We start from the raw sequence: 14,602 nt of genomic DNA on the forward strand, positions 1-14,602 counted from the left end.
TTAAGCAGGAAGAAAGGAAATTTGAACAGATCAATTACCAACAAGGTCTCTGAATCACTAATCAAAAAAAACTCCCAACAGACAAAAGTCCAGGACCAGTTGGCATCAAAGGGGAATTCTACCAAACATTTAAAGAAGAGTTGATACCTTTTCTTCTTAAACTATTGCAAAAAATAGAAGAGGAAGGAAAACTTCCAAATTAATTCTAGGAGGCCAACATTATCCTGATACCAAAACCACAAAAAGACACCACCAAAAAAGAAAACTACAGGTCAATGTCTCTGATGAACATAGATGCAAAAATCTTCTACACAATACTTCAACAGTACATTAAAAAAATCATTCACCAAGATCAAATGGGATTTATTCCCAAGATGCAAGAGTGATTCAATATTTGCAAATTAATCAATTATGATACATTGCCTTAATAAAAGAAGCTTTAAAAACCATATAATCATGCCAGTAGACATAGAAGAAAACATTTAACATAATACAATACTCATTCATGATAAAATCCCTCAACATAGTAGGTTTAGAGGGAAAAAAACTCAACATAATAAAATCCTTATATGAAAAACCCATACTTAATGGGGGAAAAACAGAGCTTTTCCTTTAAGGTCAGGAAGAAGACAAAAAGATGCACTCTCACCACTTCATTTCAGTATAGTACAGGAAGTCCCAGCTACAGCTATAAGACAACAAAAAGAAGGAAAAGGCATCCCAAATGGGAATGAAAAATTAAAACTTTCTCTGTTTGCAGATGAAATGATACTATAGAAAGAAAAATTGAGAGACACCACCAAAAAACTACTAGAACTGGAAAATGAAGTCAGTAAATTCATAGGATATAAAAAAATCAATGTATAGAAATCTGTTTCTATATACACTAATAATGATGCTGCAGAAAGATAAATTAAGAAAAACAATTCCATGTACAATTGCACCAAAAATAATAAAGAATCTAGGAATAAACTTAACCAGAGAAATGAAAGTCCTATATATGAAGAGGACTATAACTATAAAACACTGATGAAAGAAATTGAAGAAGATGCACAAAATGGGAAGACATTCTTTGCTTATAGATTGGAAGAACAAATATTGTTAAAATGACTATACTCCCAAAGCAATCTACACATTTAATGCAATCCCTATCAAAATACCAAGAGCATTTTTCAAACAATCAATCTAGAAGAAGCAATCCAAAAATTTGTATGGAACACTGAAGACCCAAATAGCCAAAGCAATCTAGAGGTATCACAGTTTCAGATTTCAAGTTACATTACAAATCTGTAGTAGCCAAAACAGTATGGTACTGGGACAAAAATAAACACGTAACTCAACAGGACAAAATAGAAACCCAGAAATAAAACCACAATAATATGGTCAGTTAATCTTTTTATGAAGCAGGAAAGAATATCCAATGGAAAAAAGACAGTCTCTAACAAATGGTGTTGGGAAAACTGCAAAGTTACATGCAGAACAATGAAACTGGACCATTTTTTCACACCATACACAATAAACTTGAGGTAGTTAAAAGACCTAAATGTGAGAGCTGAAACTAAAAAATCCTAGAAGAGAACACAGTAACATCTTTGACATCAGCCATACAATTTCTCTCTAGGTAGGTCTCTGATATTTTTCCAAACAAGTCCCCTAGGGCAACGGAATTAAAAGCAAAAAAATGAACTACTGAGAATATATCAGAGTAAAAATCTTCTGCACAGCAACACACAGAAGAATGAACCTGGACCACTTTCTTACACCATACACAAAAATAAATTCAAAATTGGTGAAAGACCTAATTGTAAGACAGAAAATGATCAAAATCCTAGAAGAGAAAACAGGCAGACAACTCTTTGACAGACTCAGGGCGAGTAAAGCAGTTGCTTACTAGACATGTCCCCAAGGCAAGGGAAAAGCAAAACTGAACTACTGGCACCCCATCAAGATAAAAATCTTCTAGGGGCACCTGGGTGGCTCAGTGGGTTAAAGCCTCTGCCTTTGGTTCAGGTCATGATCCTGGGGTTCCTGGGATTGAGCCCCACATCGGGCTCTCTTCTCCGTGGGGAGCCTGCTTCCCCCTCTCTCTGCCTGCCTCCCTGTCTACTTGTGATCTCTGTCAAATAAATAAATAAAATCTTTAAAAAAAAAAAGAAAGATAAAAATCTTCTGCATAGCAAAGGAAACATCAACAAAACTAAAAGGCAACCTACAGAATGGGAGAAGATATTTGCAAATGGAAATTGCAAATCCAAAATCTATTTTTAAAAAAGCTCCTCAAAATCAACACCCCAGAAATAAATAATCTAGTTAAGAAATGGGCAGAAGACATGAACAGACGTTTCTCCAAGGAAGATGTACAAATCACTAACAGACAAATGAAAGATGCTCAACACCACTCCTTATGAGGGAAATAAAAATCAAAACCACAATGATTTATCACCTCACACCAGTCAGAATGGCTAAAATTAACAACTCAGGAAACAAAATATGCTGGCAGGGATGTGGAGAAAGGGGCACCCTCTTGCACTGCTGGTGGGATTCAAACTGGTGCAGACACTCTGGAAAACAATATGGAGTTTCCTCAAAAAGTTAAAAATAGAAATACACTATGACCCAGCAATTGCATGACCAGGTATTTACTGAAAGAATACAAAAATACTGATTGAAAGGAATCCCTGAACTCTAATGTTTATAGCAGCATTATCAACAATAGCCAAATTATGGAAAAAGCACAAATGTCCCTCAACTGATGAATGCATAAATATGTGGTATATATACACAATGGAATATTACTCAGTCATCAAAAAAGGTGAAATCTTGCCTTTTGCAACAATGTGGGAGGAACTAGAGTGTATTATGCTAAGTGAAATAAGTCAGTCAGAGAAAGGCAAATACCACATGATTTTACTCATGTGGAATCTAAGAAACAAAACAGATGAACTTAGGGGAAGGAAGGATAAATAAAATAAGATAAAAATACAGAAGAAACCAAACCATAAAAGACTCTTAACTATAGAGAAAAAGCAGGGTTGCTAGAGGGGAGGTGCATTGGGGATGGGCTAAATGGGTGATGGGTATTAAGGAGGGCACTTTTGGGATAAGCACTGGGTGTTAGATGTAAATGATGAATTACTAAATTCTACCCCTGAATCTAATACTACACTATATGATAACTAACTTGAGCTTGAATTTATATTAAAAAAATTTAAAAAGCATGAAAAAAAATGTTTTTCTTAAAAAAAAAAAAAAAAGAAAGAAAGAGGGACGCCTGGGTGGCTCAGTTGGTTGGACGACTGCCTTCAGCTCAGGTCATGATCCCGGAGTCCCAGGATCAAGTCCCACATTGGGCTCCCAGCTCCATGGGGAGTCTGCTTCTCCCTTTGACCTTCTCCTTGCTCATGCTCTCTCTCACTGTCTCTCTCTCAAATAAATAAATATATAAAATCTTAAAAAAAAAAAAAAGAAGAAGGTGGAGGAAATTCTCCTCCATCTTCTTATCTAAATCTTCTAAATTATCCTCCAGATGGAGAAGCCACTTCTAGACTGAAAAACAATGCAGGCAACTCTATAATATTTACAGGTACTTTTTTCTAGGGTAACTTACTGACAGGAGGATCTGGCAGACAAACCATTCAAGCACTAGTTAACTTTTCTCCACACATTCTGAACCTTAATCCACAGCTTCTTTTGAGTGAGGGGCATTGTGATCAAGTCAAACGGTAGTTATCTAAAGTGCACCAAAGAATCCCTACTTGTTATCTAAAGGGGCGCCATCTGAGCACCAGTTATTTCTACTAGCTATCTAAAAGGGCACCTTCTGTGTGCCACTTTAGGAAGAATAAGAAGTCTTTCTGTGTTCAGGGTACACATTAACTTTCAAGGGGTCTGGATTATGTAACCTCAAGGGAGGTCATTGAACAGGTATGAACAAGATGGAGAACCAAAGTTGGAGTCAGTGTTGTTAGCACTCCTATACCAGTGTAATAAGGAGGTCAATAAATATATGCTGTTACTTTAAAAAAAAAAAGGAATTTAAAAAAATGACACTGAGGGGTGCCTGGGTGGTTCAGAGGATTAAGCCTCTGCCTTCAGCTCAGGTCATGGTCTCAGGGTCCTGGGATAGAGTCCCACATCGGGCTCTCTGCTAGTCAGGGAGCCTGATTCCTCCTCTCTCTCTTTCTCTCTCTCTCTCTGCCTGCCTCTCTACCTACTTGTGATCTCTCTCCGTCAAATAAATAAAATCTTAAAAAAAAAAAAAAGACCCTGAAGAATAACTAAGCTAGCTGAATTAAAAAAAAAAAATCTGTCAGGAAGAAGTGTTTATAGTCAAATATTATTATTCACCATTTAATATTAGGAAAATAATGACAAACTAAATTACTTATATAAAAATAAATCAAATCAAATATGCATTCTCATTTCTATTGGATACGTCCATATATGGCACCTTTCTGTCTTGAATTGCAGAGGGACATTGATATACTTATTTTCAAAATTTTGAGATACAAAGTAAACATTTTAGGATAACAAAATTGTATGCATGCAGCCATGAAAAACTGATTTTAGTTAATTTTCTTGTTCTGTAATGATTTACATGATTACTTTCAGATCTCTTCCATCACATATCAAAGTTATTCATAAGAGATCACTATTCTTTTTCTGATAAGAAGTCATATTTTAAATTTTAATTACAAAACACAATAATCTAACATAATTATAAAATAACCTTGTTTTATAGTTTATATCTTTCTTAAAGTAACTACTCCTCTCCAAACACTGTTCCAACTGATCTATGATACTAATGACAATTTTTTTGTCTTTTTTCTGGTTCATATCAATGACTCCAAGTAGATGGTTTTATCAATTTTTTTTTAAATGTGGCTTTCTTAATTAAGAACAGAGCTATTTCAACATGAGGCAGGAATCTATCAAAATCCTAGAGGAGAACATAGGCAGTAACTTTTTTGACATTGGCCACAGCATCCTCTTTCAAGATATGTCTCCAAAGGCAAAGGAAACAAAAGTAAAAATGAACTTTTGGGACTTCATCAAGATGAAAAGCTTCTGCACAGCAAAGGAAACAGTCAACAAAACAAAGAGGCAACCCATGGAATGGGAGAAGATATTCACAAATGACACTAGAGACAAAGGGCTGATGTCCAAGATTATAAAGAACTCCTCAAACTCAACACACACAAAACAGATAATCATGTCAAAAAATGGGCAGAAGACATGAACAGATACTTCTCCAAAGAGGACATATAAAATGGCTAACAGGCACATGAAAAAATGTTAATCATCATTAGCCGTCAGGGAGATTCAAATCAAAACCACATTGAGATACCACCTTACACCAGTTAGAATGGCCAAAACTAACAAGACAGGAAACAACAAATGTTGGAGAGGATGTGAAGAAAGGGGAACCCTCTTACACTGTTGGTGGGGATGCAAATTGGTGCAGCTACTTTGGAAAACAGTGTGGAGATAGATTTCTTAAGAAACTAAGAATAGAGCTACCCTATGACCCTGCAATTGCACTACTGGGTATTTGCCCCAAAGATACAGATGTAGTGAAAAGAAGGGCATCTGTACCCTAATGTTTATAGCAGCAATGGCCACAGTTGCCAAACTGTGGAAAGAACCAAGATGTCCTTCAGCAGATGAATGGATCAAGAAAATATGGTCCATATATCCAATGGAATATTACACCTCCCCAGAAAGGATGAATACCCAACTTTTTATCAACATGGATGGGACTGGATGGAAGTGATTAAGCTAAGTGAAATAAGCCAAGCAGAGAAAGTCAATTATAATATGGTTTCACTTACTTGCAGAGCACAAGGAATAACATGGAGAACATTAGGAGTAGGAAAGGAAAAGTGAATTAAGGGAAATTGGAGGGAGAGATGAACCATGAGAGACTGTGGACTCTGAGAAACAAACTGAGGGTTTTGGAAGGGAGGGGGCATGGGGGGGATGGTGAGCCTGGTGGTGGGTATTAAGGAGAGCATGTATTGCATGGAGCACTGGGTTGTGGTGCATAAACAATAAAACTTGGAACACTGAAAAAATTAAAATAAATAAAATAAAATAACAAACAGCAACAACAACAACAAGAACAGAGCTATTTTTTGTTTAGTATTCTATTCAGTACATTATGGTAGCATGGAGAAATCATGAAGCATTCTTACCAATATATTGAGCATCATTAAGACAACCACTAAAATGTGAGGCTTTGGACAATTAACTAAGATAATTTGGAAAGGTAAAAGAATAGAGAGTTATATGTGGAAAATACTTTTAATGAAGACTAAATAGTAGACTTCAATGACATTTGAAAAAAATATAACTAGAGTATATATCTGACAAAAAGGTTTAAGGGCAGGTATACGTAGTTAAGACTGAACCTTTGGAAAAGCGTTAGGGGAATCGATGAAGGCAGGTTATTTGGTATAGTCTTTATTTGCAACAGTCTTAAGTGAAAATGTTTTCCTATAGAGATAATGGGCAGGTTGTATTTATTTCTGTAGCAGCTCCATGTGAAGGATGGGTCTGATTTAATATAAACATGAAGTTTTGTTCACTGGTTAATCTCAAATCTTTTTTGTTTGTTTGTTTAAGGATTTTATTTATTTATTTGAGAGACATGGAGGCAGATTGAAATTTCCCATGAGTTGGGGGTTGAGGGGCAGAGGGAGAGGGAGGGGGATAAGCAGACTTCCTGCTGAGGAAGAAGCCATACCAACATGGGGCTCTGTCCCAGGAGCTGGAAATCATGACCTGAGCCAAAATCAGATGAGCAACCAACTGAACCACCCAGGTGCCCTAGAGAAATTTGTTTTAAAATGTTTTATGATCTTGAATTAGAAAAATATTTTACTTTCATTAAGTGAGAAATTAAACCTTCATCAATGGTAAACTCAAAAACAAACCTTGTGCTATGTTTACCAGTTCTGTTTCAGAACTTTGAAAAGAATGAATGATGTGAATGGTTTTTTTCCTCTGTGAAGTCTGTAGCTTCCATAACAGAATCAAAACCTGAAGCTGCTGTGAAAACCGGGGACTAGAATTACCTGGAGACTTTTTCAACTCACCTCTGGTAACAAGTCTAGGATTACTTGAAGGTGGAGTTTGCTAACATGAGCACCAGCTCTGTTCTTGTGGCTTGGCTGGTATATGGCTTTTAAAACACCGAGAAGTCATTTCAAAAAAAGAAAAACTTAAAAACTCTGTTGCCATACCAACAAGATGACTTTGCTTAAAAATTAACTTAACTCATTAATGAGGGTACCAGCAGGATGATAAATCTGTTTCCCCAAAGAGAGTCATTTTCTGAGGTCTTCTCAGCATAAGAAATTAGAGTGTCTAATTAAAGTTGAGATTCTTTATTTTGATTAAACTGATCTGTAAACACTACATAACAAATGGTGATTTTAAAGAATATGTGTTCATATCCTTTTGTGGATAGCCAAAGATTTCTGTGTAAAATTCTATGTAGTAATGCAAACAACTTAATTATAAATGGAATTTGGAATGCAGCCATTTTCCCACTTAAAGCTGTAAAAAGCTAAATGGCTGTTGGTTAAGAACAGCATTATATGACCACACAAGTTTATGCATATATAATGATGCTTAGGTTTGAAGACTAACCAACATGAGATTTGGTTTTCACATTCATAATACAAAAAGATTCTTTTGAATTTTCACTGGCTTTGTCATATGAAAAAAGATTTTTTTGTGCTGCATTATTTTTACATTATCCTAAACCTCTATTATCTGTATCAGTCATGTATATTTTCTGGTTTATTTAAATATTTTTTATCTGTTTCAGGTATGCAATTAATATAAATGCATAACTTTTTTGGTGTCAGTTGGAACTAACACTAAAATAGATTTCTATTTGTAGAATTGAATACTAATGATACTGTTATGTAAAAGGAGCTTTCTAAATATCCTATAGTTTTCATTAAAGTAAATATTCTCTTTGCTTTTCCAAAATAGTCAAAACATTTGTTTTGCTTCTCTTTCAGTTTTGAAAATCAACCAAGATGAAAGGGATAAACTAATTTAAACTCATCAAATTACAATGCAAAAATGCAGAAGAGTGGAAAAAGCATTTAGTATGAGTGTGTAATCCAATATGAAGAATCCTCTGGTTGAAAGAGCTGTTGGACTCATATTGCAATTTCTTCATTGGAATAATTCAGTTGTTCTTCCACACAAAAAGTCATGAGACTCCTCATTGCAAAAAAAAAAAAAAAAAAAGGAAAATTTATTTAGTGATGGGAGAGGACTATATTGTCAGTATCATACATCCTTTGATCAGCATTCTATTTGTAGGATACATGCAGCATATTTCATGAGCTTCTTTACAATAATTTACTAGGAAATAGATCATATTGAACATAACTTCACTTTTAAAACTATTAGACTGACAGTTTACATTTCCTTTTTTTTTTTTTAAAGATTTTATTTATTCATTTGACAGACAGAGATCACAAGTAGGCAGAGAGGCAGGCAGAGAGAGAGAGAGAGAGAGAGAGAAAGAGAGAGGAAAGCAGGCTCCCTGCTGAGCAGAGCGCCCTGACGTGGGGCTTGATCCCAGGACCCTGAGATCATGACCTGAGCTGAAGGCAGAGGCTTAACCCACTGAGCCACCCAGGTGCCCCAACAGTTTACATTTTCAAGATCTCCTTCTTGTTTCAGAAACATTTAACCTGGAAAGTTAAATTTCTAAATAAAAACACCAAATGAATTTGAAAATGACCAGATTATGCACATAAATTTCATATTTCTCACTCTAAGGGACATTTCAGTCAGGAAATAAATGCTATTATTAAGAACCTCAAATGTAGTTATCTATAGTTTTGGCATTACAGACAAGAATATACCCATTAGAGGATAAAAACTGTATATATGAGATGTGTATTTCTTTGTATTTTGGCAACCAAAATGAGATGAAATAATCTACCCTTTTTTCCTTAATTAGTGATGAGAGAGATTACTCATGATTTCTCTTCTAAATAACAACATAAAGCTTTCCCAGAATATTTTCGTATTTCATTGATTTTTTTTAAAGATTTTATTTATTTATTTGACAGACAGAGATCACAAGTAGGCAGTGAGGCATGAAGAGAGAGAGTGGGGAAGCAGGCTTCCTGCTGCAGAGAGCCCGATGCGGGGCTCAATTCCAGGACCCTGAGATCATGACCTGAGCAGAAGGCAGAGGCTTAACCCACTGAGCCACCCAGGTGCCCCTTCACTGATATTTAGATATATGCTTAGAATTACTTTGAGGAAAGAAATGACAATTTTAAAATTTACATCTCAAAAACTATAGAAAGCTTAGTAGGGCTGATTGTCATCTCAATATTTACAAAGATTAAAAACCAATTTATCTGAGTGATTTTTAGAAGATATTTATTTATTAATCTATTTATTTATTTGAGAGAGAGAGGAGCATGAGTGGAGGGAGGAGCAGAGGGAGAGGGACAAACAAACTCTTCACTGAGCAGGGAGCCTGACACTGACATCAGGCTCAATCCAGTACCTCGAGATCATGACCTGAGCTGGTTAGATCCTTAACTGACTGAGCCACCCAGGCATATACCAGAGTATATTTTATTTATTTATTTTTAAAGATTTTATTTATTTATTTGAGAGATAGTGAGATGGAGAGAGCATGAGCAGAGGGGAGGGTCATGGGGAAAGAGAGACAGAAGCAGACTCCTCACTGAACAGGAAGCCAGACATGGGGCTTGATCCCATGAGCTTGGGATCATGACCTGAATGGAAGGCCAACACTTAACTGACTGAGCCACCCAGGCACCCTAGAGTGTATCTATATAGTATGTGAAAATCAATGTTAAACACTGTTAAAAGATTTATCCACAACTTTGAAACCTCATTAGTAGCTTCAGTCATTATCATCATATTTGTTACACTGAAAACTTTCTGTACTCTCAAATCTACTCTTAAGTGTTTTATAGAAGATAATTCACTGTAAAAGCTGCCCTCAAATAGTAGATTTACTCATTTGTTTGAGTTAGGAAAATAAAGGACAGAAAATTAGAATTTTAAAAACCTATTTCTGGAACACAAAGGCAGAAAATAAAAGATGTCTATAATTCCTAAGGTATTTTTGTTCATCTATAAAGATTTCTAGAATGTAAGACTGTTACATACAATGGTTCATAAAGGCCATTCTTCCTATTTTATTTTACAGATATTGAGAACATAGAGTAGGGGAATATGGTGTTATATTTCTAGCAGTATGCAGCTAAAGGATTTCTTGTTTTTCCAGGGTAATGCTTTTACCACAATACTATGTTATTCCTTCTCCCACCCCAGGGTTAAATAGCAGGAGCTATAGTTTTTCCAAGTGCTTATATGTACATTCCATATACAATTTCATTTTTTATAATACATGATATTTTGTATCACTTAATATATAATATGGATAATCACCTATAGGTAATACCTAAATTATATACATAATCATAAGTTTAATAAGTTGAAAATACCATCTTACAATTTAATGAGTCAAAGGATGGTTACATAATATATATAACATTCTAGTATATTGAAATCCATCACAGTATTGAGCCCCAATGTTATAAAAAATTTACTAGTTCAGAGATTTAAAGGGAGTAAATAGCACACAGAGAAGAATATTTGATAAATACATTCCCTTAAGTTTATAGTTTATAAAAATTCTTATCATCTTTGTTTATCCTCTCAAATAAAATAGTACCCATTTTTCTTTAAATGGAAAATGCACAATATACATTTTATACAATAAAATATATATTTTAAAATGGAAAGTATAGATTAGGGTACAAGGTAATGAACTTTCAATTATGGTTATGATCTTTTATGGTTATGATCTTTGGTTATATGGTTATGATATATGGTTATTTTATGGTTATGATCTTTGCTTTGAAAATAATTTAATGTTTTAGTTAAATGTCTAATTCTTTTCATTTCTAAAAGATACCCTTCGTTATTTTGTACTACAATTTAATTGTTTTTCCACTATGATTTACAATAGCTAAATACAAATTTTAATATCATTTCTCAATGACTTAAATCTGTTTTATTCACCTTAAAACATACTTGGAGTATATAAAAATTATGAAATCGATAATCAGTTGACACATCACTGATTATATTTTAAGTACCATGTATGTTACTTTTCAAATGTAAATGTTTTTTAAAACACTCATAAAGTGGTGCCTGGGTGGCTCAGTTGGTTAAGTATCTGCCTTCTACTCAGGTCGTGATCCTGGGGCCTGGATCAAGCCCCACACTGGACTCCCTCCTCAGCAGGAAGTTTGCCTCTCCCTCTGCCCCGCCCTTGACCCATCCCTCTGCTCATGTTCTCTCTCTCTCTTTCTCTCTCTCTCTCTCTCTCTCTCAAATACTTAAATAAAATCTTTAAGAAATAAAAATAAATAAAACACGACACAAATAGGTACATAAAATCTGTATCAGTTTGGTAAGGGTAAGTGTTTCAAAATAAGGCAAGTCTCAGAAACCCAGCAAAACTGGGTAACTTCAGTGGTGAAACTAATTTCTTGCTTCCATTGAGGATACTCAGTAATCTCTTTCATCTATTTTGAAGACTTTCACAGTTTTCCTTTTACTGTATTCGACTTATTACTTCCTTTATCACTTTCATGTAGCTTAGCTCGATAATGGGTTAGAAGTTGGCCTGGGGATAAAGTTCAGACGATTGTGTTAATTACATGGTGTCTCTATTGGGATTATGGAGACCTGACTTTCTAAAAACGTAGGCATGATCTCATTATTTCTTCAACTACATTTGCAAAATGCATTCCTATTATTATAATGTAGCATTACACCATCTATGAAAAACAGACTTTGGGTAGTTAAAAATAAAATTTAATAGCTTATGAAAAAATAATCCTGCAACTTGATTTTCTTTATAGTTTCCAAATGTTAAAACAAATAAAAATTGAACATGATCATTTAGCCATATATGTATACATACAGGCAGACACACATATCTTTTTTTTAAGGTTTTATTTATTTATTTGAGAGAGAAATTAACATTGGGGAGGGACAAAGGGAGAGAGACAGAGAGAAGCAGACCCCTGCTGAGCAGGAAGCCTGATGCGGGTCTTTTCACCAGGACCCTGGTATCACTTAATGACTGAGCTATCCAGTTACACCAGACACATATATTGAAAATAATGTGTTGCTTTTTTTTTTTTAACTGAAGGGAGATTCTTTTACAATCAATATTCTGTGGCGAGCAGATTCTAAGATGGCCTCCAGTGATCTCCACCTCCTGGTATTCCTAGTGATTCACTTCTGAACAATGGGATATTATAAAAGTGCCACTTCTGTGACTAGGTTAAAAGATATTTATAACCTCTTTATATCAGGTGCTATTTATTCTTTCCCTTGCTGGTTTGACAAAGCATGCTGTAATGTTGCTAAGTCTCATATAGCTAGAAATAAAGGTGACCACTAATCAACTGCCAGCCAGAAAATGAGACTCAATCCAATAGCTAAAGAATAATTAAATGGTGATAAAAAACACATAACTGACTTTAGAATTGAATCCTTCCCCAACCATGCCTTGAAATGACATATAAGTCTAAGCTGATACCTTAAGTATAGCTTGATCAGAGAGCCTGAAGTCAAGGACCAAGCTAAGCTGTGGCCAGATTGTTGACTCTCAAGAACTGTGAAATGATAAGTATGTGTCATGTTAGCCCTTAAGTTTGTCATAATTAGTGACATAGCATCTATAATAATACATTTGTTTCTTACTAGTTTGGGAAAGAAATCTATAACTTTTACTCATTGTTTTCCATGCCTACACCAGCTTTTTGGTATTCAAGTAATTTTTTCTAAAGATTTATTTATTTATTTGAAAGACAGTGATCACAAGTAGGCAGAGAGGCAGGCAGAAAGAGGAAAGGAAGGAAGCTGCTTGCTAAATGGAGAGCCAGATGCAGGGCTTGATCCCAAGACCTTGAGATCATGATCCGACTGGAGGCAGAGGCTTTAACCCACTGAGCCACCCAGGCACCCTTCAAGTAGTTTTTTAAGTGGATCAGATCTCTTCTCAACTTACAAAGCTTGGAAATACTCTCTACTGTTATATTGAAAAAATCATGTATATAGTTTATCATTTATTAATATAGTTGAGTCCTTATTAAACTAAGAAATTTGATAGTTTCATTCAAATATTGTAAAAATTTTCTGAATGTGATTATCAAGAGAATATAGTTTATAGACAATAAAAGAAAAAACATATTTTTAACATATCTGAAGAGACCCAGACTCGAGTATTCATATTTAATGGAAGGGGAAGAATGAAGTTGTATCTTGAGTTCCTCAGCCTGTCATAGTACTTTACACAGTTGATGTATACACTTAAGATACTGAATCTTGCTAGGAATGCCATGTGAATGATGACTTATAGAGAACTTTGTTATCTCATTAATGTAAGGGCCTGGTTGGCCAGAGGGAGCCATTTCGTTGTGGGCTTGGGTTGACCCTGCCCCTCTTTACACTGGCCCCGGATATGGGGGCGGGTCAGGCCGGATGGAGACATCTGGTTGGTGGGGCGTGCATATATTTGCTTTGGTGAATTAGAATTCAATTGGCCACCCATATTGCTGACCGAGCATGACTGTACAGTTTTCCCTGTGTATTGCAATCTCATTGGCCACCTGTGTGTGGGTCGGGCTCAACCACCTCTATAAAGGTTAGTCTGTGAGGCAGGGGAGGGGAGTGATAGTCATGGGGGTAGTCGTGGGGAGCGTTGGGGTAGTCAGGAGCAGCATCATCGGGAGCATCGTGGTCATTGGGAGCGTCATGAGCATCGCCGGGGTGAGGCCTTGCCGGGGGAGCAGCCTCACGGTGTAAGGGGAATTGTCAGGTAAGGGAAGTCGTCGGGTAAGGGAAGTCGTCGGGGTCAGTGTCCTGGTCATCGTCGCCTCTCTGTAAGAGATGTCCCCGACTGGTCGGTTTGATTTCTGATGCTTGGCGTGAAATAAATCGTTGTTTGACTTTCGCTTTGTGTCAGTCTCGTTCCTTTGATCATGGACACTAACAATTAATATTAATAAATTTGGATGCTCTTATCAAAGCCTAGCAGTTTTGTAGAAATCAAATACACCATTAATCGAGAATGTTGAATCACTGATTTCTTTCACATTTTTGCTAATTCATTATGTTCAGCCTTGATTCTTATCTTAATTTAGCCTGCATGTGATAAATTTAGTGCTTCATTTGAAAATATATGAAATTTTAATAAACAGTATTTCACAATTATTTGATTCATTAAGTGGTTTAAAAATGCATGTACACTAGAGGACTAATACCAGACAATATGTAAAAATGCTCAGCTTTAGCATTGAAAATATTTTACTTTTAAGATTGGAAAATGTGTCTCAGGGAAAAGAAAATGAATTCCTTTTTTATAAAAATTGCTTATATTATTTAAAGAAAACTATTTCAGAAGGAGAAAAAAAAATCTCAATGGTCAAAATGCACATGCCTATTACAAGGTGTCTGGATGAACAAGAATTTCTGGAAGATATCTAAATGACCTTTAACA

This window comes from Enhydra lutris, unplaced genomic scaffold (assembly GCF_002288905.1).
Source record: "Enhydra lutris kenyoni isolate GAN:26980312 unplaced genomic scaffold, ASM228890v2 scaffoldscaffold3, whole genome shotgun sequence".
Lineage (NCBI taxonomy): Eukaryota > Metazoa > Chordata > Mammalia > Carnivora > Mustelidae > Enhydra > Enhydra lutris.